This window comes from Rhipicephalus sanguineus, chromosome 2 (genome assembly GCF_013339695.2).
Source record: "Rhipicephalus sanguineus isolate Rsan-2018 chromosome 2, BIME_Rsan_1.4, whole genome shotgun sequence".
Lineage (NCBI taxonomy): Eukaryota > Metazoa > Arthropoda > Arachnida > Ixodida > Ixodidae > Rhipicephalus > Rhipicephalus sanguineus.
This window is the reverse complement of record NC_051177.1, coordinates 160,823,219-160,849,267: the sequence shown is the minus strand read 5'-3', so window position 1 is coordinate 160,849,267 and position 26,049 is coordinate 160,823,219.

Genomic DNA, 26,049 nt, shown 5'->3' with positions numbered 1-26,049 from the left:
TTGTACGAGACAAAGTTCGATTAACGTCGTTCCAGGCCAACGGCATCTACTTCGCTGTAAACGATAAGAGGTCAGGTATTTTAGTGTTGTTTAAACTAACGTGAGGTTCTAATTGAATGACGGGGAGCGGCACCACCACAGCAAAAACAAAATTCTACCGCGGACAAGGCGACTGTGGTTCGACTGTATTTTCCTTCAAAGTTTCTGCGCTTACCCAAAAGCTTCGTGGGGTGCCCGCAGAAATTCTAATTGAAAATCGATTGCAGGCGGTTGCGTGTTCAGTGCCGGTTGAGAGTGAGTTCTCTTGTGTCCTGCGCGGTAGTCTTTTGGGGTGGCCTGGCAGTCGGCAGAGATAACGCAAGAAAAAAAAGTAGGAAAATGTTAAGTAAAATATTTAAAGCGGCACATTTCCCGTAAGACTGCGAATGTTGTAGTCAGCAGTTTTACTGTTCACTCGTTTTTTGCCTTGTTACCTACTTCAGAAAAACAACCCGCCGTCGTTGTAATTATTTCTGTTCTGTGGTTCGGTCAGCAGTCTTCGTTGAATGTTTAAATCAGCCTACGTGGTTCACAAGTTCAGTCTCAGTCTGATAACGTTACGTCATAGTACCGGCTCGTCAATCGAATTCCTCATACCCGGACGCTAAAAGATTCTTAGAATTGGAAACAATGTATTTCATGGTGATGATTTCTTCTCTTCGTAATGTGTTTTTGCTTCCGTTTTCGACCCACAGAAAATGACTGGCCGTTAGTTTTAGTGTGCGTCTATACTTATCTGCAAGGATTTTGAGCAAAATATACTGTCGGACTTCAGGAAGCCGTTTATCCACAATTACTGCAAATCAATTTAGCTTTTAAATGTAATAAATAACACTGAAGTTCTACTTGAAGATAAGAGCAACGCACTTGTACCCTTTCTTCTAATTTCTCTTTTCTTGGTGACCAAGACTCTGAAAAATGTACACATGAAAAAGTGAAATACGAACTAGTTAGGTGTATCTAAAGAGGGTTCTTAGTTTGTTTCTTTTGCCAGTACGCGTAATGTCAGCATGTGAAGCTGCTATGGGGGCTAGTTGGCGCGAATACATAGCTTGCTCGTGCTGCCAGGAACAGGAAGAACTGACAGAGAAAAAGACACACACATAGTGAAGCGCGCGCTTCACCCTGTGTGTGTCTTTTTCTCTGTCAATTCGTCCAGTTCCTGGCAGCACGAACAAACCATGTAATGTCAGCGTGTCGTTGGCTCATAGACCTATTTTGACGCCAAGTGTTCATTCGAAACCCCGAAATTAGCAATCTGCAATACTGCTCTCCAGTAATCGCTCACGAAACCTATTCCACAATGTGATTTCTTACTCTACCATGCACGTTATAAGGAATGCGCAATACCTAAAGATGAGTCACTTTATCTTTGGTACCTATTGCAAGTCAGCGTAATGCCGCATAAAAGGCAAAGGCATGTGATAGTTAGTTTCCACCATACCATGACGACACGTTGAAAAAGAGTGTACGTATTGCTAACTGAATTACAATGTTGCATTTCATCCCGTAACTACAATTTTCTGGCGCTGGCACCCAGCAACATAATAGTTTTTTTTTTTCAAGGAGCATACCGGAACGCTTCCCAAGCCAACCGGTAGTTGGACGCTGGCTCGAATGTTATGGAACCCCAATAAAAAAAAACTGGTACAAAAAGGAGGTAGCGGTTCAAGATAAGTGTTGCATAGGATACACGTGATAAGGAGCATAAGCTTAGTTAGGATAAGGGCGAATCGCCAACTATAACAAACAGTACGTCTCTTGTTTAAACCAGGCAATGTCTCTGTTTAATCCACGCAATTAGCCGCCGTCGTAACTTAGCAGGCGTCACGCTAGTAATGTTGAGGGTGCGGGTTCGATTGCCAGATGAGGTAAATTGCATAAAAACATATAGGTGCACATTAAAAAAAAACCTAAGTGGTTGAAATTAATCCTGGCTCACCCACTACGGGGTGCCTTTAAAATAGCGCGGTTTTGTCTCGTGAGACCACACCAATCATTATTTCAGTCCGCATACCTCTAGAAGTGGTATGTGGGTACGCGGCACAGTTGACAGCGAGAAACCTTTCATGACGTACGCGATAGGTATTTCGTGTTATTCATGAGCTGGCCTGTCACTAATGTTCGTCATGGACTCATGAAATTTTGTGCCAATTTTGGTACATACCATGTTAAGGAGACGACCACGAGAGCACCGAGACGTAGCCGGCTACATATAAAGATAGGTAGATAGAAACGGTCAAAGAACCTTTGGTTCGCTATGAAATGCTCCACATTTAATAACGTGTCCCTTTCACGCGAAGCATATTAAAGAAGACAAGTGCTGCTTGTACTATATGAATCAGTGGCACACACTGCGCTATCTAGATATAATGTGACCTTGCTCTCGCAATCAGAGCCCTATACGTCACTGCTTTTTGTTTGTTATTTCTTCTACGATAGCTGCAAGGCGAGTTTTGAGCAGTAGCGTGCGGCCAAAAAAATACCAGTCTTGGGTTTTCACATCGGAAATCTTGCCAAGTAGCGTATACTTCACTTCTCACCGCTTCCATAGCCTCTTGCTGCTTTCATATTCGGCCGTTTTTGGGTTTTCTACAACAAAACCAATACACGAAGCGTTTCGACACTCGTTTTCGTTCTCGTTCTAATGTGCCGGTTTTAGGGCTTCGGCAACGGCCTCGCCATATGCCAGTCGCTAACGAAACGCACAAGCCTGTTATAGTTTGCTGCCTCTCGCACCTCATCCGTCTCCCTGAATCGATATTGAAGACTCACGGCCCTGCACGCCCGCAACGTCGGTAAACGGCCTGTATGGCGTCATCACGCACGTAGTAAAGGTGCGCTTGTAGGTTTACTGAAATGCGATCCGTGGCCCTCCTTGAGAAAGAAATTCAGCTCATCTCTTTATCGTCGGTGGAAACTACGCAAGCGTTCTGCGCAGCATTCGTCAGTGCATTTATGTTGTCGTGGCATGATATATATTTCGTCTCTGTGCAGCTATTCGTCCCCCCATTGTACATGAATCAGTTGCACGGAGAGAGAAAATGAGCTTAGAAGGCCACTTTTCGCAAAATGATTGAAACCAGAGAAGTCTGCCAAGAACGTAGTCATTACGTGTGATTGACGTGTCAGCGTACGTCTCATTGACCCGACTCGACAGGCGGAGGTATATGGTGCAGTGCTGCAGTGGAAGCGCGTCTCGGAAAAAGATGGCAATAGAAGCAACATCCGCCGTTGGCATCTTGCCACCGTCAAGCCTTGCGTAAAAGTGCGCGTTTGCCTCCGTTTATTATCAGTGCAATGTGACACTGAAGACGACAAAACACCTTCGTGCTCTAGCGCTGGAGTAGGAAAACACTTTGAAGGCAAACTAAGTGCGCTTGGTTTGCTAAGCGGTAATTTACTAATAGAGGTGTGCAGAAAGCACACCTAGTTACTTCTGTTGAGCTGCAGCTGCTTGAGAAAGTATTGTAAGCACAACCATGGGAAACATAAAGGACAAAACGTAACGATGCACGATGACGTCTTGTGCCAATTTGAACCTTTGAACATACCGAGCCATATAGAGAGATGTTCACGATGGAGGCTGCTTTTCGGTAGCCTCGACACAACATCTCCCCATTATTTCGACACAAAACCTCTCCATAAAATTGAAGATAGGAGCACCCACGTGGCTACCCGTTGCGCCAGGCAGGTAGCAGGACAAGGCATGCAGCAATTGAGGCCACCTGCTCCTGTACAATTCATATCGTCTTACGGCGCCTCTCCATCCTCGCGGGCACTTCGCCCTCTCGTACAAGCGCCATTGCTGCTTGTACGAGTCCAGTAACAGAGCAGCAGAACAAAATCGCTTTTAAGGTAAAAGGTTTTCTCTCTTGCTTTAACAATAATTGTCGGGGTTTAACGTCCCAAAATCACTATATGGTTATGAGCGACGCCGTAGTGGAGGGCTCCGGAAATTTCGACCAACTGGGGTTCTTTAACGTGCCCTTAAATCTAAGTACGCGGGCGTCAAGCATTTTCGCCTCCATCGAAAATGCGGTCGCCTCGGCCGGGATTCGATCCCGTTACTTCGGGTCAGCAGTCGAGCACCATAACCAATAGACCGCCGTAACGGCTTTTCCTCTCTTGCTTTGGAAGCTAACGTTTGTCTAGAATTGAAGAGCCAATGACATGTGTGGCCGTACGAACTTGGCTAAATAGCTGAGAACATTTTATAGTGAGGAACTCCTTCCTTCGCGCCCCTGGGGACTAATGAACCGTTTATAGAACAAACGGATCTATTGCAAGCCGTAGTGTAATGAACACACAGACATTTATTAGCATCTTTAGCACAACTCTTAGTACACCAGCCGAATGTTACACAGAGCTATAGTAACATGACAAATGACCCATTGTAATGCCAGTATAGCACACAGAACATCATAACACACACAATGTAACACGAATGCGTCGTCGCGGACGTTCGATTCACCACGGGAGTCCACGGGACCGAGCCGCGAAATCAACCCCATGGACATCCCGCGTAACATTGCCGCCAGGCGGCGCCACTGGCGCCACCGCCGAAGCCCAGTGCCAACTGTCGCTCTGCGGCAAGTAGGCTAAGTACGACGCGCGAGCGCCATCCGGCGAAAACGACTTTACAGGGTGTGCGAGCACCGCCACAAGCCCCATCCCTTAATAGCTGTTATTATACGACACATATGCCCAGTCTTTAACTCTTGCAGCTTTAAGCGTTAATAGCCTCGACGTTCTCGCAAACTATTCTGGTTACTGGTGTTAAAGACGGCGAAGAAACATTGCGGTGCTCCTCTTTGCTATACAAAGTTTGCAGAGACAGCGTTGTGGAGTGCAACTTGAGCGACACCACGATTCAGATATGTGAAACTGTTCCTTTAACTTCCATCTGTCGCCGTTAAACTTTGCGTTTTGAGACGAGCATTTCACATGTAGGAGTAAATAGCATGCTCTAAAGAGAGTTGGAAATGGCTCTCGAGAGTGTAGTTGCGCGCAAGAGTGCTGAGACGTTGGAGCAAGCGCGATTTAGAGCATTTACAAGCACCAGAAAAATAAAAGAAAACACATGATCAAAGGAGTGCGCCTCGGCCCTTGTGAATCGCGCTTCCTGTCTTAACGCAGTTTTTGGGAGTTTCTCTTCATGCTTTTCCTGCCTACCGCCATTAGAAGTTTCTTTACTACGTGTCTCATCTTGTCGGTTTGTCGCAACGCTGTTTGCTGTGCTGCCGCACGGAATAAGTTTGCAAAACCGTTGTTCACTCTTTCGTCTCATTATGCGCGTACTGCGGTAGCTAAGAAGGAAGGAAGATTCGTTCTCATTGCAAATGCGCAGCCGCGGTGGCCTTGCAATTAGTGTTAATTTCCATCGACGGAGTTGAAAATATTGAAATGAAGGGTGCTTTGTTTCTTTAATATTGCATGGTATAGTGCAGTTGAGCACAAGCACTTGAAAGCTGATGTCTGCTTCTCCACGACCTTAACATGCTTGCTGCTTTTAGATGCGAAGTATCTCTTGCTCGGGGGTATGTCACGCGGCGTGGTAATCCGCACGCGGCGTAGTAGTCCGCACTCACACTACTCATGCGCAAATCTCCTCCTTCCCTCTCTCCAACAGCCGCGCGTTACCCTCTCCACTTTTCTACCAGCACCTGCTTGCGCTTCTCCTGCGTTCTCGCTTCTGCTCTCACGGCCATAGAGTTTCCTAAAACGACCTAGAGGGAACTCTGGCGCTGCGATCGTTCAGCCACCATGGGAATGATGGGTAGTACACGGATTTGCCTATTCTTCGTGCTTGTGGGCTTCGAACGCACTTGTGGCTTTTTTTATTGCTACGTTTTGGTTTTCTTTCGGATAAAAGAATGGATCGTTGTGAACATCGTGACCAGATTTGAATCGGTGAGCCTAAAGAAGTTAAAGTGGTGAGGTGAAACTGCTGATTTTTGCTGAACTTCGTTTTGCGACAAAGCGGATGCAGGCGACGCGGAGCCAAACAGAGCCGAAAGAACGAAGTTTAGACAAATCCGTGTGCTACCCATGATTCCCATGCTGGCTGAAGCGCGATGCATTGCAGCTCACATAGACACTAGCGCCAGAGTTCCCTCTAGTAAGTATTGTAGGAAACTCTATGCTCACGGCGTATGCGCTACTCTCCTCCTCTAGTCTCCTCTCCTTCAAGTAGTAGAGCGCTGCGTGCGTTCAGTCCAGCGCTTGCCTCGGTTGGCTCCTCTGAAATGCGGGCTCGACATGCCGAAATTCTCTCCTGCGCAGCGCCGCGATGAGGGCCAGCGCATGCGCGTCCCCTCCCCCTCTCTCTCCTCTCCTACGCTGCCTCTCTCTCTCGCGCCTGTCGACCGCGTTCCCCGCACGCCCTGTGAGAATAGGTGAATAGCAAAATGACGTCTTCCGGTTCAATGCCTAGCTCTTCGCTGTTTCAAGGTGTGTGCCGTTCAGTGTAATCAGGGAGAAAACACGTACTTTCTGCGACGCGGTCGTTACCAGTTATCTTGCCTCCTCCCCGATTACACTGAACCGCACACAACGTGAAGCAGCGAAGAGCTGAGCCTTGAAGGTTCTGTGAACCGGAAGTGCTGTAGCAGACGACGCGCCGTTTTGCTATCCACCTATTAACGGCCAGGCTAGAGGGAAGACACGACGCGCGTAGTGTTCCTCTTCGCGTTCCACGACGCGAGGTCGGTAGCATGCGCAGCGAACGTCAACGGAACGCGATCGTGCTAGTGCTCCGGCTTCGCATCGCCTCATGGTCCCCTTTAGCGGGAGATGGTGTAATTTTTTTTTTTTGTTTTTTGTCTTACGGAGCCAGTCACATATTGAGAAGAACGAGTACGAGTGAGACATGGCGCAACAGTCTGCGTTACTCGAAGAAAAATCTTTCGTCTTGTCATTAGAAAGGAATAATTAATGAGAGCAACGAAACACGAAGGAGGCTGTGACACTGCAAAGAGGAGCAACGAGAAATATACATCGTTCCTGAGAAAGCCGTTAGCCAAAGTGCAAACGAACGTAGGGAAAGACGAACTCACACTATGAAAACCTGACTTCGCTAAGTACTTGAGCATGTTGTTTTGTTTCATGTCCAATTCCTCCTTTCCTTCTGCCTATACATTAACTCTTTTACATAAAGGACGCAGACGTGCTCATTGAAGCAAGGTACGCAGTTCTGCATCGTCTTCGGCTTCTCTTATGCATACAGCCGCGCGCATAGCAAATGAGTGCTCACCACTTCGGCAAATATTTCGCAACGTTGACTTCGTTTCTTTGTAAGGAAGTGACACAAAATGAATACTAATAAAAACAAGCTATGTAAAACAATGTTGCGAGGCGTCCCGAAAGAATAGTTTGCTACATTTCTTCCCGTGCAGAGCGTACAAACACGAAACGGAATATGAAGATTGGCAATCACATAACAGCAATGGCACCCTTACTCAATTTATCTCGTCACTGCATGTGCATTGCATGGAACGTACTGCATCGTTTCACGCAGGTGATCCTGAAAGCCGTCATCATATCGGGTGCAATCTCCCATAGAGCATTGTGTTAGAGTGACCTAATTTTTAAACGCTTACTATGAGCAGCCCAGCAGTGGAATACGGACACAGAAAGGGTGAGGAAGTCAAGCGCTCACTTCCAAGTGCGCGAGAGTTGACTACAAAAGGCACGCACTTAGATCTAAGCATGCTCGAACACGGCAGCACAATAAACCTGACAGGGTTCCTTAAGTGCAACTGTGTTGGGATGCCGTCAGTTGTCTTGCCTCGTGAGGAGTTTTCCTATCTTGCGTGCGCAGATTCTTGCATGCGACTCCGCAACATTCATGAGCCTTTCAAGTAGAGTTTGACGATTCGCAAATCATTTTGGGGTGATAGGCTGCCCTACGAATAGACAGCGTGTTTTTTTTTTAGACAAGACAGAGTTTGTATTAAAATGCTATGACACTCAGGTCCCTGTCATCTGCGAGACCGAACTTAGCAGCGTCGGCTGATCCAGCGGGCACGTGGAGTGGCGCAAGCCAATGGCGCCCTGAACTAAGGCTTCCACCACACGAGGAAGATCGCTCTTATTTGTACAAATAAAAGTTTTCTCTCTCTCTCATTGTCTAGGTCGAGGCGGAAACACTTTACCGCACCTAAAGTTACATTGAATTGAGTAATTAGCAAAACTTTGTTAAATAACTTCGTAATTATTAACGTGAAGGTCATAGCTTATATGGAAATGTTGTAGGACGCCACAATTTATGACACCCCCACTTTTTAAAAATCGCAAGAAACTCACGTAATTTGAGACAATGATAATCGAAATTCAAGGCCCTGATCGAGGCGATGCCGCAACTGAGTGCACCGGGCGCGCAGGAAATCCGTCAGCTGTGTTACTTCAGACCGGAAGCTTACGTGACGAGCTTTAAAAAAAAGACGCGTCGCAGCAGCACATGGTCAGGAAAAACGGCAAGTAGCCCAAATACCCAAATGCACCGCTTATTCTTTCACACACACACACACACACACACACACACACACATATATATATATATATATATATATATATATATATATATATATATCAGCTTGAATTCCCAAATCTCTAGAGCTTGCATTTAGGGTGTAATTTGGCAAATCGTACGATCAAGGCGTGCAAGCAATATAAGGCCATAAAATAATAAATGCAATGCGGATAAGAGGGCGGTAGACGCAGATATGGCACTGGCTTTGTATCGGCATGTAGAGCCGCTGCCGTTTATTTAGTGAAGAAGGTCTTAGGCGACGAACTCTTCGCCTGCATTCCAGAATCCCTTGTTCGGGCCGTGCGCAGCCACCCGTGTGCGAGATAAGGCCGACACTAGCCAGGCCAACTTCATTGATCATTGGGGGCTCGCAGCATGCCAGGCACTTGTGCAGGTTACAACGTGGAGCAGGCCGCACCACCGGGCACAGCAGAGGCATCATAGCGTGTATGTATGCTGATGTCTGGAGGCAGCACACAAAACAGGACAAGCCGTAGAAAACACAAGAAAACAAGACATGATTAGAGAGTGCCTTTGATTCCTTCATTTTCGCTTATTGTTAGCTTTTTTTTTGCCTTTTGTCCCGTTCCGTGCGCTCCGAAACACGCACATGCGTTATCATGATCATTCACAAAATCGCCCAAGTATTGACCTACATTGATGAAGCATAGAGATTGCAGGATTTTCCGTGTTTTGCGTTGTTATAAGGAGCGCGTTTAGCGTTTGCTGAATCGTTGAAGCACGCAGAAATGCGAGCTGCATGCATACATTTATTCGTTATTCCTCTCATTACCATATTTCCTCGCTTTCCGCTCCATTCCTTGTACTTGTTCCAATGTTGGATGAAATACGCATATATTGGTGGTTTAGATGCTTTTATTCGGCTATCCACACTTCCCTTCCAGCCAATCAATTCTTTTTTTTTTTCGCGCGCGATTAGTCAAGAAACCTTTAGTGATGAACCTTGCTTAGTGTTGTGCGATGGACCCATCGCTCTTTTTCTTTTGCCTGCTCCATTTTCATCCGCGATTGGTCCTTTTTGCATCCAGTGACTGCTCTGTGGCCAAGAAAATTGCTGCCCGCACTGCAACCGCCGTTTATGCCTGTACAGTGTCTGCCACGTTGTGGTAACACAAGAAGATGGCAGGCGCCAGTGAAGCACGCATACCAGAGGCAGAATCAATGTACCGTATCCCTCCTCTGCTTACGGAATCACAGGATTATTAAGGCGAAAGCCTTAGAGGCCTCATCAAACGTGAAATCTGACCGGAGTCCCGCGTCGGTGGCGTCAACGCGAGTGATGCAAAAGATAATCACGTGATCACGTCACCATATGGCGCCATCATGGCGTCACATATCGCATAATTTTGGGGTGTCATTACGACGTCATCATGACGTCCCAGGAACATCACATGACGTGACCTCACATGGACACGCCATCACATGACATCCTTGCTTCGTCAAAGGTAAGCCGATCACAGAAAGAGTGCAAAACCAGCCGAGGTGCCTCCGATCCTGGAGGCACTGCGAAACCCCGTTAGGTGCAGAAAGCTTCGAGAGGGTAGCGGGGCGGACATCGACTGAGAAGAAAAAGATGGCTTTCGCGTCCCAGTCATTTCAGGTGAGTGCATAATGAACAATGCGAGTTTTTTTTTTGTTTTTTCCTTCTTTTCCTTCTTCCTTTCTTTTTTGTTGAACATTGGGACATCAGAGCTGCAGTGAGCCACATCAGAAAGCTGCTTTTGCGCAGACAGTGTCTCTGAGAGACACTGTTGCAGGAGTGTACGATAGGGTTCTCAAGGACACTTGTAGAGTCCTACGGCACACACAACCCTGACGCATATCGAAGGAAATAAGTAGCTGGAATCTTAACGAGACTTGTGGTCAAACTGAACAGCTTCGATTTTAACAATCAGTACTACCTGCAAAGCCAGCGGCAGCACAGTGGGTACAAGAACGGCTCCAAACTACGCGAACATATTTACGCACCATATAGAGTCCAATTTTCTTTCATCCTGTGATATCAGACCTTCATTCCATAAACGGTACCTAGGCGACAAGCTTCCTTAATGTACACATTCGAATGTAGGATGGTGCGCTGGTCCCTAGTGTATACAGAAAACCAACGGACAGGAAACAGTACCTGAACTTCAAAAGCTGCCACCCGCGCCACTGCAAGACCGGCATTCCTTATTGCCAAGCACACAGATTCAAAAGAATCTGCTCTCGCATAGACGATTTTCGCAAAAACAGCACATCTAGGCGCGAATAACTCATCCATCAAGAATACCCGCCAGCTATTATTGATGACGCAATCAAAAAAGCGGAAAATCTGGACTGCCAGACGCTACTACATCAACAAAAAGATGCCGATCAGCAGCGCAAGACAAATCTTGTATTAACTTTCATAAACAACCCACCGAACATAAATAAGATCTTACAAAAAAACACATTAACATATGAGAACAGAGCAGGCGACTATCCAAAACGTTCACTTCTCCTCCGTGTGTGGTATTCAGGCGGCAAAGAAATATCAGAGATCGTTTAATCAATTCGAAGATAGGCACAAAGCCTGAAATAGGGTGTCGCCCTTGCGGGAAAGGAAGATGCAAGGTATGCAAACACGCGAAGAAAACAACAATGGTGTAAATCACCCAATTAAATTTTAAGAAGAGGATAAGTGGTGCACCAGACTGTGACTCAAGCGACGTCATATACCATTTGTAATGTCGGATATGTAACATGCAATACGCTAACCGGAGAGACACGCCTTTTAGAATTAGGTTCGACAACCATCGGGCACATGTACGTTCCCTGCCTGGCCTTCCGCTTTCTAAACACATCACATTGAAATATCACAGCTTTGACTATGTCAGGGTTATACTCTTGGAAAACAATTTTCGAAGAGCCACAGAACGGGTTTCTTACTTTATATACAAATTCAGCACGATAAAAAACGGCATAAATAAACAGCCAGGCACCCTCCCGGCATTACGATGCCGGGAGGGTGCGCAAACGCCACTCTCTAATCAGTCGCCGGCCTTTTGCCGGCCCTTTGTCGCCCATTGCGAGAATAATATTGCTCCGATGATGCCGCTCCTTTTCGCAGCTGTAAGCTTATGCGTCTAACTATATATGTACACCTAGGATTGATTTGCCGCTTCGGCCACAGCCGCAACGCACAGATAAATGGTCCTGGACTTCGTACAGTAATGGTACTGTACTCAAACTGTCATTATTCTAACAAGCTTTTACTCGGTCTTTTTCCTTTACACCCCTTTTCCTTTAGATGCCAAGCAGCTTTTGCTCGGGGCTGTGTCCGTCCTTCCATTGGCGACCGTCCGCTTGAGAACCATGTGTGCTGGCATGCGCTAGCCCGTTCGGGCATGTGTAAGGGGCTGGGTAAGACGCTGTGGCCTCTCCCCCTTACACTCTCTCAGCAATCACGTGATGGCGTGAGGGAACGATATTCTGCAGACGCGCGATGAACACACATGATCCCGCGTGGCGTGGCGTGGCGATGAACCCGCGTGGCGTGCTCCAACAAGAGTTCGGGACGAGTATCAGCAACAGTAACTACAGTGAATTCATGGTGTGCTCCACTTGCAAGGACGCGTTAACATCGGGCAAGGTGCCCGTGCTGAACGGAACTTTAAGTCGACCCATGCGGTGCTTCGCATCCCCACATGGTTCCGTTTAGTGGAAGAAGGTGTAATTTTTCTACATCTTTTTTTTTCTTTCACTGAAAGAGCCAATGCATATAATGAATGTTGACGGCGGGGACACATTACCGGCTCCTTCAGATCTTCCAGCACCACCAACAGGTAAAAGCACACACCGATAGCCCTCACTCCCCACCCTACCAATTTCTTTTTCTTCCGATTGAACACGGTAAACGTCGAGGATGGACGTTAAAAAAGCCGCCCCTGGCCTTACTCAGGAAGGCGCCATACTACACGCGCGGGGTCATCGCACTCTTCACTTAGTGGGAGGTGGGGATGTGGGGATGTGGTCTGTAGTGTTGTCAAAATATAGCCTCACTTCTTAAAATAACACAATGTTCACGTTAAGCAAAATCGTTCTGACTGACTCTCTTGACATCCTGTTCCTTTTTATTTGTGCTTCTTCATTTTTTTTCTTTTTTTTTGTTCTTCTCCTGCTTAAGTTCTTCTCTTCCTTCATTTCCGTCATTTCCCCTCTTCTCTGAACATGGCATATGAAGACACAGACTCTGAACATGGCATATGAAGACACAGACGCGCTGTAAATATTACCTCTTGGAGATTGGAGAAGACGGAGTTAGCGTCGAAATGTCGACAAAATAAACAGGTGTTATGTGAAGGTGCGTCTACTTTTATACTTATAACCTTGCGGCAACCGAACCAGGCTCTTAAATAACATCGGGAGATTTCACTTTCACGACTAATACCATAAGAGCTTATGCAGGATATACTGCATAGGTAGTGGAGACATGCGTATTATTCTTTCTTTTATAAGTGATTGGGACCTACAACCCAATATAGAAAGAACAAAGCAATGATACCTTTTGGCAGGGATTTTAATTAATACAGAGAGATGTGTATGCACGCTCTGCTACCGTTCCACGCAGTAACTTACTGCAGTTGCAGCCCTTAAAGTAACTGGTAACAAATTTGTAAGGAACATGAAGCAGCGCTGTTTCGCATTTCTCGACATTGATTGCGCCAAGAACTGCTTCTGGTGTATTAATCCTCAAGACCTACTTTGACCGCGGCAGTGTAGAAAGAGCGAGAGAGAGAAGCCGTGCTTTAAAAAATTTCAGGTCGTATGCAGCTCTGTGCCTACTGTAAAACTTCAGTTCCGTGCATATAGCTAAACATCGGAAGCAGTGAGTGTCACATGCAGGAGCGAGGTTAGATTGAGTGTGGGCTCAACATTGCATATTTAATAGCTTCTTGCGTTCATGTGAACGCATCGACAATGCTTATCCGCGGAAGACTATGTTCATTTTAAACAGCTCGTACGTCTCGACACCGCGCCGTGCTTTTCACGGATGTGCCACTTCGTAGCCGTCCCTTCCGGTATAAATGGCTTGCACTGAAGTCGTAGAAGCGGCAGCGTTGTAGTACTAGCAGAGCGGAAAGCTAAATGCAAATGTGTGACGTTACGTGAAAGTTATCAGTTCGTTGCGCGCAATTCTGTCGTTATTCTGGTACCGAGGGCAGTAACGTTCATGTTCCGTCTTTATCACATTGAAGTAGAAAAACCGCAACAGTGAATATGCTGCAGTGGCGTCGTCCTAGCCGAGATATCGTAGTACGAGTAGATTAAAAGGTGGCGTTCGTGACGTCCCGTGCGAGTCAGCATTAGGCAATGGTTAAGGAGGCTTGCACATATCTCGTGGGAGCACGCGACTGGATTATGCAATGTTCCGTCGTTGTCGCACACAATTCTCGTTGCAAGTCGTGTATAAATGTTTCGTAATTTTATTCTTATTTGAAGGAGCACGAATTTGCATACATCTACTCAGCACTGTCAGTACAAAGGAAAACCTTGAACAAAATTTAACTAACTTTTTTCAAACATCACTTACGTATGCGTGACACGGTTGTACTGCATGAATTACAAGGTTCAATACAATAAAGAAGGTGTTTCGAAGAGGACAACTAGCTGGTACAGTTTATTACCCTCCTGTCACCAGCATACCAGCAGTACAGACACTTAAAAAAGCGTCTACTTTGCTTACCTCTCTGCAATAGATGTCACACTGTAATAAAGGAAAAAATGTTTGTTTGAGTTCTGGGCATTTCATGGAACTGACAGCATTTCCGAAGGCAGCTCGCGGACAGCGCTGGCAGCACTGTTTACGCTTGTTTTGTGTTCCTGATATGTTACGGCTTCGTAGGCCGCATGCGTAGATTGCTGTTTACGGAGCTCTCCTAGCCCGACCGGGTAAAAATGGTTTGGAGAAAAAGGCATTGTTGTATCCCATCGAGAACCATGTCCCACTCGTAGAAACTAAAAAAAATCATTGAAAGTGACGTGCGAACATTTCTTTCGAACAGGTTGCCAGAGCGAAAACTCGACAACCAAGCGGGTAAGAGGTGGGGCAGACTAAGTCGATGTTGACAGAAAGAAAGCAACAACGCGAACGGGGATTAGGCAAACACGTGGGTAACAATAAACTGAATTGGAAGAGAGAGAACTTTCACTGGAGTGGTGGTAGGAAAAAATTCCGCAAACGTTCGTAAAAGCAAATATGATTTCAGTTCAAACGAACGAGCGTTTGGAAAGAATACGACGCGCGTGGTTTATTTTTTGATGAAGGCAACGCGTCACCCTTTTCAGGCGTCGATCCGGATTCCCTTTCAATGAAAGGAAATCAAAATTGATGGAAATCTTTTTTTTTCTTTTTTAGGCCTGCACTGCTGCCTATTTTATTTCTTCTTCTCGTCCTCAGCTCAGACTGGTATATGCTTTGGTGTGCTTGCTGCACTCCTATTTATTTATTGGAGAATGAAAAAATAAGGTCACTTGCCTTAGCTTAAAAGCTCACAGTAATGCATCCGGAGCCAATGCATGTCAATCCAAGCTAACGACCAGAATTTACAGCAGTGACTTTCTTTGCCTCTTTTGCGTAATCTGTAGAGTCCCTGTTTTGCCACTAACTTTCTTTCGCTTCTCCAACAGTGCGAACATAGAGATAGATCAAGAGCGAAATGCCTATGGACATTTACCTCGAAGTTAAAGAAAAAATTACACCATCTCCCGCTAAAGGGGACCATGAGGCGATGCGAAGCCGGAGCACTTGCACGATCGCGTTCCGTTGGCGTTCGTTGGGCATGCTACCGACCTCGCGTCGTGGAACGCGAAGAGGGACGCTACGCGCGTCGTATCTTCCATCTATACTCGCGGACAACTTTTCTTGGCAATGAAGGGAAAGCTACGGGGGCGGAGCGTGTGCACATGTACTGCTACGCGAAGTAGTCCGGTTTGGCGCGCGTCTCGTAACGCTGTGGAAAGTGATGGCTAGCGTTGCATTTCGACGCAAACGCTGCTTAGCGTCTAAGGTACGGGTAAAAGGCGCGACTTTTTCACGCACGCAAAAACGCAAAGTGACAAAGTATAAAGCAAAAGAAATACAAATATCTCGCTTGTGTGCGCTGCGTTCCGTCTCAAAAAGCTACATGTAGAAAATGAAGGCGTATTTTATATATCTCACGCAGAAAATACAGACTCAATTGTGGGACTACATTCATTAGCGGTAGGATACGTGCATTGTGGCTCTGTAGCCTTCGCTTCATTGCCAAGAAAAGTTGTCCGCGAGTATAGCCTGGCCGTTAATTCTCACAGGGCGAGCGGGGAACGCGGCCTACAGGCGGGCGAGAGGGGGGCAGCGTAGGAGAGGAGAGAGAAGGGGAGGGGACGCGCATGCGCTCGAGCTCATCGCGGCGTTGAGCAGGGGAGAATTTCGGCATGTCTAGCCCGCGTTTCAGAGGAAGAGTGGAAAGGGGGAGGGGAGAAGGGGAGAGGGAAAGTGGAGAGGAGGTGTGGAGAGGGGAGATGAGGTGTGTGGAGAGGGTATGCGCATGCGCAGTAAGGGTGGTCAGAACGCACACCACCACCACCACCACCACCACCGGATTGAGCTCCGCCTTAAGATACTTCGCATCTAAAAGTGGCTGCCACGTACGCCTTGTAAGTTGAACTAGGAAACTGGAGGCTCGTTCCGTATAACAACAATATGGAACAGACTACTATAAATAAAAAAAAAACAGATAGAGAGTTTGCTGCGTACCGAATCACAGCAGTTTCTTGTCATTTCTTTCATAAACGTAGGCATTGTTGACGCAATTCAAGCTCCCCATCTGTATGCCTATATCTTTCATGGCAGGTATTTTCGTTTACGCTGCCGGCAATTGATCCACCTTTTGCTAAACAACAGCATACGCACAGAGATGTCGCAGTGAGCTGCGATGTGTCATCGTGTCGAATTTCTGTATGGGCTTGTTTTCTGTAGTCACCGTCCACAGTAAACCGTAGCGCTCGGCAGTCTAGACAGTGCGTAAACACATTCGTGGTTATTAAATCGTATCCTGTCGCGTTTCTAGGGGCGCTCGCATTCTGTGCCGTCTCTGCGCATCTCAATTTCAGAGCCCCGATCCGCTCCACCCGCCTGGCCGTCTGCGCTGATCCGCAAGCGTGCGAATGTGTAGATTACCGAACATAGGCCAAATGTAGGTGTACATCGCGTCGTGACTGACAATCGGGCATACGTCGCTATCGGTACCCTGTTCTGGCCTGTAAAATGGCACATTCGTTTATGTATAATTACACTAGCGACAGCTTGGACACATACACACATTCAGAAAGGGTCCAGTAATTGATTATTCACTAACAGGTTATCGGGATTGTAGATTGGTTACGGCTGGTAGATACAGTATTGAAAAACATCTTCGGAACAGCAGGAATAGTATGGGGTGGCGACTCAACCCACAATGTTCTTGACATATGATCTCGCGTCGTAACCATACGCCTTTTGAACTGCGTCCTCTGGGACCTTACCGTGTTTCTCGGAGCAGAGCTGGACTGTCATTGGTGGGTGGCACCGCGTAGGACTCTTTTTCCAAATGCTAAGCCGAAGAGTGGCACGCATATATCGCTCTTGCGAGGTCCTATTATTAGAACAGCACTCATCCAAAGCTACAGCGAGCACAGGTTGCGCGAGGCTCTTCGGAGCAGGCCCCTTGATCATGGCGGGAGCATTCACAGGGACAAAATACCAACAGGGGCACAACTCGCATGACGCGCGTAGTCATCCTAAATTAGTTACGTGCCGGCATCACCCTGTCTGTCCTTTGCTCGAGCGCGGGAGTGTCAGTACATCTTTCTTGGCACATTGCGCGGAAGCTTACCAGAGTCGGCAGCAGATGAAGACATAAGGTAGCGTACGGTGGGAGTAAAGGTTAAGAGACACTTGAGGTTCCTTAAGTGCAAACAACGCGAAAGCAGCGGGGAGCGCAGATAAAGAGAAGGAGAACACTGGTGATGCCGGCCATGCTGCAGCCTGTCTGGCCATATCGGCCATTTCGGCGTCCATGATATTTCGACGTCGAGGTAATATGGTTCCCATCATCATCATCATCAGCCTCACTATGTCCACTGCGGGTCAAAGGCATCTGCCATGTTTCGCTAATCAACCCGGTCCTGTGCTTGCGAAGATTGCGTTATACCCGCAATCTTCGTAATCTGGTCTTCCCACCAATTCTCTGACTCCAACTTTCGCGCCTGCCTGCTCTTAGAATCCAATGTGTTGCTCTTGAAGGGCCCCTAAACCACCTCCGATAATTTTTTAACGTTTCAAGTAAACGTGCTCATCGAGTTCAGAGTGCCGTCACTATCAACAGTGCCAAACGCGGCAGCGCTACGAGCCGCGGGCGCCCCACAAATTCCAAGAAACAATCCCTTCTCCTCTCCTGTGCCTTTCGATATTCCTCATCCCCTCAACGGTCGCCGTGACGTTAACATGTCCTCTGCTCGTCATCTACAATGCCTGTTTGTCCGCTTGCAGGTACGCGCGCTTGCTGCTTCTCCTGCTCGCACGGTGAGAAGGAACACTCGGCCAGGAGGAGAGACGAGCCGACGAACGGAGCATAGCGAAGGAAAGAGCGAAATGAGCGAGGGCGTCTTTCGCGCCATGAAATGCGCGTAACTCCGCTATTAAGGCACCGTTTCGAAAAATTCTCACGGCTACGTGTTCGTTTTAGAGTCGTGAACAAATGCAACACCACTGCTAAATTTGGACCTCTGTGTGGTTTAGGGGCTCTTTATTGACCAGCGGTGACCTTGCTTTCACGCTACGTGCCCTGCCCATTTCTTCTTGGTGTCGACTAAGGTGCCATAACACCCGTTTGTTTCGTGACCACTCTGCTCACATCTTGTCCCTTTAGGTTGCACGCCGAGCAGCTAAAGATCGCCGTTTGTCGCTAACAAGTGGAATGTCGTCTCATTTTCTTCGCTTATGTCGTAGCCGGAGACCGCAACGATTGCGTGATAACTATAAGTGTCGTAGAGCCATCTTGCCGGCTCAAGGTGCCTACACGTTGTACGATATCCGCCTTGATGAGCATGTGTTCAAGGTCGGAATTGGGATAGGATAACATTTTGTCTTTAATTGCAGCACGCGTCATATTACCCTGCAGGCCTTAGACAACACATACTGAATAACGACGCATTCACTACGTAACTCAAGTTAATGATTATTCACGTAATGTCTTCCCTGGGGGCCAATTAGCGTCAGGGGCTCGCGGGCGGCCTTCTCAAATAGGGAACACGCATTTTTGTACGTCGCTTCATTTGCTTCTCTAGGTTCATGATTCCTTGCATTTACATAGGTAAAAGTTAACGCTTCTCTAATACTATCTGTCTGTCGCTAGAGATACAGCTTTTTACTTACTGTGTTGACTCTTTTAGCCAGTTTTTAAATTTATCCCATAATAATGTTCATTGCAATAAGCCTGCCTTAGAACATATGCTGTGCACGCGGTAAACACAACAGAACAGCGAAATGACATTTTATTCTTTTGCATACAATTATGATGTGACGAAACATGCACCAAAAGAAAAAACACATGGCGACAGACATCATTCAAACAAATCCACTGAGATTAACCTTAGTTTTTAGAATAAGAATATTTATTGGACAATTCCTGTCCACGTAGTGCTTGAGCTGAAGTGCTCGCACAGGCAGACAAAAGTTCCACGAAAAAAAAAAGCAGTACATGCATGAAAGGGAAAATAGACAACTACCCGTATGGATCTCCTTGTGGCTTCGTGCTACAATCGGGTGGTTGTCTATTTTCCCTTTCATAACCCTTCCGCCACATTGCGGAATTCCGCAGAACTGATTTGCAATACTTCATGCATGTATTATCACGAGAATGTATCATTTTAATAATTATGTAAATGTAACCATTTGAGGTAGTTTGCTGCAAAATTTGCAGAGTGTGATCATATGGGACTGATTCTCAAGGTGGTACAGTTTCCAAATTCGACGTTTGGGATAAAATATGTCGATGGTCCCGATATTTTCTGTGGCAAGATTTTTAAAATGATGGTGTAATTCAAACTTAAAGAAGCAACCATGCGTTTAAAGGGACTGTCTACCGTCCTTCATCGGCTTTTCTGTTTTGTACCGCATTCGAAAGCATACCGTCTGAAGTGTCCAATCTTGCAGCGGTTTCTCTGGAAAGTGAGTAGAAAATTTTAAAACAGAATTATTCGATCTGCGTTCGGTCTTCTTCTATTGGTGTGAATACGCCCCACAACACTGGTTGGTGGACGCGATGATGATTGTAGTGCCGGTAAAACTTAAAACCGAAAGCACATGTCATTTCTGTAGGATTTCTTTTTTTTCTCTGAACACTAATGCAATGAATGTAACAGTAGTTTTAAGCGCACCATTGGTTAAATGAAGCCTTATTATAGGCTTACAGAACACTAGTTTTGCTATGATTGCAGTCTATGCGTTCATTTTAGCACTGCTGCCGCAATCTCCCCACAGGGGTTTCTGCAACGGTCTTGCAGGCAAACGATGTAACGAAACTCCTGTACTGATGTAGCGATTAAAAATACATGCCTTCACAGCGCAGCACGCGCGAGACATCCTAACGACAGTGCAGCGTAAAGGTACAACCAGCGCGGGGTGTTAAAGCAGATGAACTCGAAAGCGGCGGCGTCGGCAGCGCCGCCAGGCGTCTTTTTGGGCGCGTGAGATAAAAAAAAGTACAGCAAAAATTACTTTTTGACGCAACCTAAAGCTGTTTCAAGAGCGGAAAATGCACTCTCAAGTTCTACATGTTTCTTTTTAAGCAAAATAAGTCCACCTGCATGGACTTTCACACCTATAGATTGCGGGAATTGCGACCACTTTGCTGTTGGGTGACGCTAGCGGTCATTCTTTCACGGTTTTCAACATCAGATTAAAATTATAATTCTTTTTTTATGGGACGAAAGCGCGCTCGTTTCCGCCGATGTGACGAACGATCTTCTCATTTTCACCACAATAAAAAAAAATTTTTCCGAGCGGTAGACAGCCCCTTTAAACGTGTACACTTTTTCCGAACTCAATTTGTACTTTATTGAATCCGGCTACGACGCCTAAATTTCAGCACTAACGTAAATTAGGGTTTACCTGCAAAGATATGGGTATTATCTTGAATACCCATATCGGGGCCAGCTTTTCTAGTGGTGTACAGTTCAAGAACGAAAATGCATTATCTTCCACAGGCGACTTTTCTAGATAAAGACGACTTAAGTTCCACGATATTTTATACAAAGTTCAACCGCTATAAAAAGTCACAGTTTCACCGCAAGGGCGAAGCAATGAGTGCGATAGCAACAAATTGTAGTGTTATACTAAATGACGATGGCAGCTAACTGTTTTGTATTCGATCTCACGTAACTACAAAACGCTGGTGTAAGAGAATACGGTCGGTCCAGGGAGATATGCTCTCCGTAATGTCACTTCGCGTTGAGAGCGCAGCACGTAGAAGGATATACGAGCCGCCCGCTGTGCTGGCTCTGGAGATAGCGCACGCGCCAGCGATCGCGACCGCGCCCTTAGATTCAAAGTTCAAAGTTGTTCCTCGCGCGACACCCCCCCCCCCCGCCTCCGAGCGAATGCACCCTCCGAGCGACGGAGGGTGCATGCGTGTTTTTATGCTCTTTAAAATGGGCAGGGTCTTTCCTGTCTATTTCGACTGGCCGGCCTCCCGAGCGGGGTGCTCTAATCGCATGCACCCTCCGAGCGACGGAAATGGGCCGGCTTCTTTGAATTCTGCTTCGGCCGCGTTCGTCGTCCCCGCTTGCGCGCTTTTACCCGCGGCAGAACATACCATGCGCGGGGGGCACCTTATCAATTTGGACTTCGTACGGGAGGTACATGACCGCGACGGTGACGGCAAAAACCCGTCGAAACTGTCCATATAATTGCTATCGCAATAAAATAACAAACAAAAAGGTATCGTGTAGAAGGCACATGTTGCAACAGCGTATCGTCAAAGGCTTTGTTCCTTCTAAAACTGAATTTAGGATCCTTAGATATCTGATCGCACATGAAGGGAGACCATGTAAATGTACTTGTCATGTATTTACAGTACACTGGTAAATAACAAGTACGTTTTTATTCATTGAAAACTTAGTATGTAAATTGCTACGTTTGTAAGTGGAGATGTTTCAGAGAAAGAGTGCAACCAGAATGTCTATACGGTAATGTTCATTATAGCACTTGATATTATTGAAGAAAAAAGCCACAGTCGCGCCAAAAGGGCGAAGCAATGAATACGATAGCAACAAGCCGTAATGCTTTACGAAGTAAGCCTAGCAGCTAACACTTGTATGCGATCTCTTCTAACTCTATAAAACAGTAGTGTAATGAAATACGGTCGCTCCAGGGAGAGAAGCGGTTTTTATGCATTGTGCCGTCTAAGCATGATGCGGCATGTACACTCTAAGAAAAAAGAGAGTCAAAAGAGGGTCATGGAACCGTGACTCTCTTCGGGTGTCCATCTGACCCCTTTTGGAAGGTACAGGCAGAGAAAAAGAGTTCGCATTTTGGAAGGAGTCACTGGACCCTCCTGAAGCGCGTTTCGATTGGCTTCGGTATACGGAAGAGCCGCCGTATACGCCATACATATCGCACGCTCGCCCTTTGGCGCCGTTGTGGCGCCTTGCTCGGCAACGTAGAGACGTAGACGGGGTTGGCGCCGGGGTGGCGCGCCGCTCTCCTCTCTCAGTCGTCTCAGTGTCTCAGTGTCTCAGTCTCCTGGTCTATTGGAATGCGTTGCGTGGATGCGTAGGTTGCGCGTCTTCGGTGGTGTTGACGCCGGTTCGAGCCGTGCACGAAGTGACGCTTGGAGGGCGGAATATTCATGGAGCTGCGGATACCGACAACGGGCGCCAGTTAACGGTGAGTGTACTGCTTTTGTAGGTACTAATTATACAGCTTTAGCTGGGCTTCTGCAGCAGCTCTGCGGAACCTGCCAGCCATTTCCAACAGTAGCCTGTATCCGCGGGGCTGTTGAGGATGCCCAACTAAAGCTGTCAGTTAACGAGTTTATGCGCGTTGCTATACAAGCTCCCATAAAGTGAGCGATGGAAACAATAATTTAGGGTCATTTCTTGCTGATCGCACGTCGTGTCTGCACTACTGAAGGTGCAAGATGTCGCTTTGAGATGCACTTTAGTCTACTTCATAATAACATTTCCATCGACCTTGAGTGTGCAGCGTGCGTCCACGCGTGGGAACGTCAAAAAAAAAAAAAAAAGCCTGTGTACAGAACGCTCAGACGCACTCTATGTAATGGTTTTTGTTGGCTTAAAGACGGCAGTTTGAGGTGCAGATATAGTACGGTGGCTTCCAGAACGTACGCGGTAGTCATTCAAGTTGGACACGCCTCGCCGGTAAACTGAAAAAGCTCTAGACTTTCGACGGCGCGCGTTGTTGCGGCCGCCGGCGTGCACTCTTTTCCCTCGTTTCTGTTTGCTGTTTTCGTGGTTTGCATACACTGCGATGACGTTGGGCGCTATAACAGAATCGAGGGAGCGTACGTGATTGTGGGAGTTATGTGCGCTAATTCTAGCAAATGACATGTCCATCTCGACGTAGGCGGCGTACGCACGCGCTGGGTGTCGTTCGGGCCTTAGTACTCGCCTCTGTTTATCTGAGTATTTAAGGATGGGTTACGTTTGTAAAATGTGCGGTCAATAACCGCTCACGGCATGCCCCTGGCTGCCGGAGGATGTGCTTTGTTGTTTTGTTGTTAGCCTTTATTATGTCTGTGTCAACCACTTATTGTGTAGGTTTTGCAAACCTTTACTGCAATTTCATTTTCTCATCATAATATCACGTTCTGCTTTTCAGATACCGTTTTCATGGTGCTCACGCTGGACAGGAGCGACAACCTAGCAAGCCACAAGTCTGATGCCTCAAGCCGTCACCACTTTTTGATTTATTCTTAATCACAAGGAATAAATATGGAAACATGATGGCGATTTCTGCTGTTCATTTAGCACCATATGACAGTGTGCACATCACAGTCACACATTTTAGTTGGCTATACTCATAGAAGCATGTAAATGAGGAATACCCAAACTTCTTAATTGGAAATCACAGACCATCTTTTCGCGCTTTCTATATAACTTTGCTGGAAAATATGTGTTGTTTTGACGAGTTTTATTAAATTAATGCTAAAACTGAACTATTCTTTTTTTACAGTCGCTGGGCAGAACGGCAAGTATTATTGGACTTGCTTAAAATGAATACTCCACTATTTTCAACAGTAGTCGCGCAAAAGTAGAGCAAGGATCAAATGAGTAGCTTAAAATACTTGTGGAGTCGCTTGATGCTTCGGTGTGGGTCCCTTGACCCCCCTAGGAGCGTTACCGGCAAGAGTCGTCTGACTCCCTATAAGTGGTAACGTGATCCTCCCGATGAGAGTCTTTGCACTCTTCCTAGAGGGTCAGGGGACTCTCCTAGAGCGAGCCGACCCTGACCCACCAAGAGAGTCACCGTGACTATTTAAAGAGAGTCCTATACGTGGCAAGTCAGAACTCTCCCAAAGAGTCATGCATACTCTTTTTTTTCTTAGAGTGTAGAAGAGTATACGAGCGGCTTGCTGACGTATGCGGAGAAAGCGCGCTGCAGTGTTCGCGACCGAACCCTTGTGATCACAGTTCTTCGCTGCTGCTCACGCGACACGCCCCCCGCCTCCCCGGCGTTCCTTCACATTGTAAAAAGACAGGGCGTGCAAACACGGACACAAGAAAGAAGTCAGGACACCACAATGGCCCGACTGGTGTCCGTGTTTGCACGCGCTGTCTTTTTAGAATGGATACTTACCAACTATCTCAGCTCTCTGTTATTCTAAGTCCCTTCACACTCCTTCACCCGACGAAAGGCGGGTAGGGCGTTTCCTCTCTGCTTGAGGAGCAATCGATGGCTGGCGTCGCACGCGGGGCGATGTCAGCCCATGCGCCCTCCGTGCGACGAAGACCGCCGGCCGGTTTCAGCTGCGTTTGTCGTCAGCCCTGGCGCTCTTTTAGTCGCGAGTGAAACATACGATGCACGGAGCGACGTTATCGATTTGGTCTTGATACGGAACATGAGAGCGTAACAAACTGAAAGAACAATTATCTGAAGAAATTTCAGCATAGATGTATTCATGTAAACTAAGCCTTTTTCGGTTAGCCTGCAGTGTTTACAAATTTATTTACCGAGCGTCTGCGCAACAAGAGTAAGGCCGCTTTATGAGTGTAATTTAATATGTGGAAGCTCGACGACAACAACAAAAAAAAATTTAAACAGCGCCATAGTTAGTAATGTCGATCTTGAAGTGGTCAACAGCGCCCGCATTTCTCAAGGATATTATTCCACTGCACTTCATTTTTCATTTAGGTCCCACCTACAAGGAAACTTAAATTTCATCTTGCGCTGTAATCAAAGTTTAATACGGTTGAGATTTACCGAATCATTTGTACTGTAAGGCTTTTTCTTATAATATAAGCCGCCTAGTTTACTATAACCGAGACTATCACTACATCACTGTACCCCTCATTACATGGCAAGTTCCACGGCTCCAAAACTCCAAATGAGTAATACAGCAAACTGCTGAAACAAAAATTAACCGAATAATTGGACTGCTTTGATATGAGTAGCAAATGATTCGGAAGATCTACTCTTGGATCCATATCTGAACGCAATCCCGCGTTGCCCCAAATTGTCTGCAGCCGAAAAAAAAGGACAAATCTGAAACAAGGATACAGGATGAAGCTCCCCTTCCACCACTCATATATCTGCACGGAACGGCCACTACCAGGTATGCGCAGTGAGAACCTCATAATGACTCAGTTTGTTCACCCTGTTTACACACTCTTATAAAGCAAAGGGGTCTTAGCGACAGCGCCTAACGCTGCATGCTTTTAGGCATATTGGGATATTTGTAATACCATACTGTCTCCAGTCAGTGTTATTCTTAAAAGGCTGGTTGTATGTGGTATTTAAAATGCAGCATAACGATAATAGTATTTCAATTTCTTCGACAAGGATAACTTTTGTGCTTTTTCTCTAAAAGCATTCGATGTAACTCAAGGTTTTTTTTGCAAAAGAGCGTACCAATTCAATTGTTGGAACTTAATACAAGACGCGTTATCACATGTTGCTCTGGTTTAGAAGAGGAGGTTATTAATGGGTAAATAATAATGCTACCTTCATAATCTAACTTATTACGTACAAATATGAACATGTATTCATCCCTACGCACATGCCAAAATAAGAACCACTTGATACTCAACATAGGCCCAGGACGTGCATGTCGCTAATTACTTTTCCGCGAATTGTGTAGCAGGATCGAACAAGCTGTCTGAGCAAAATGGGGATTTTTTTGTATCTTTGCATTAACCAATACAACCCCCCCACCCCCACTGCTGCAACACCCAAG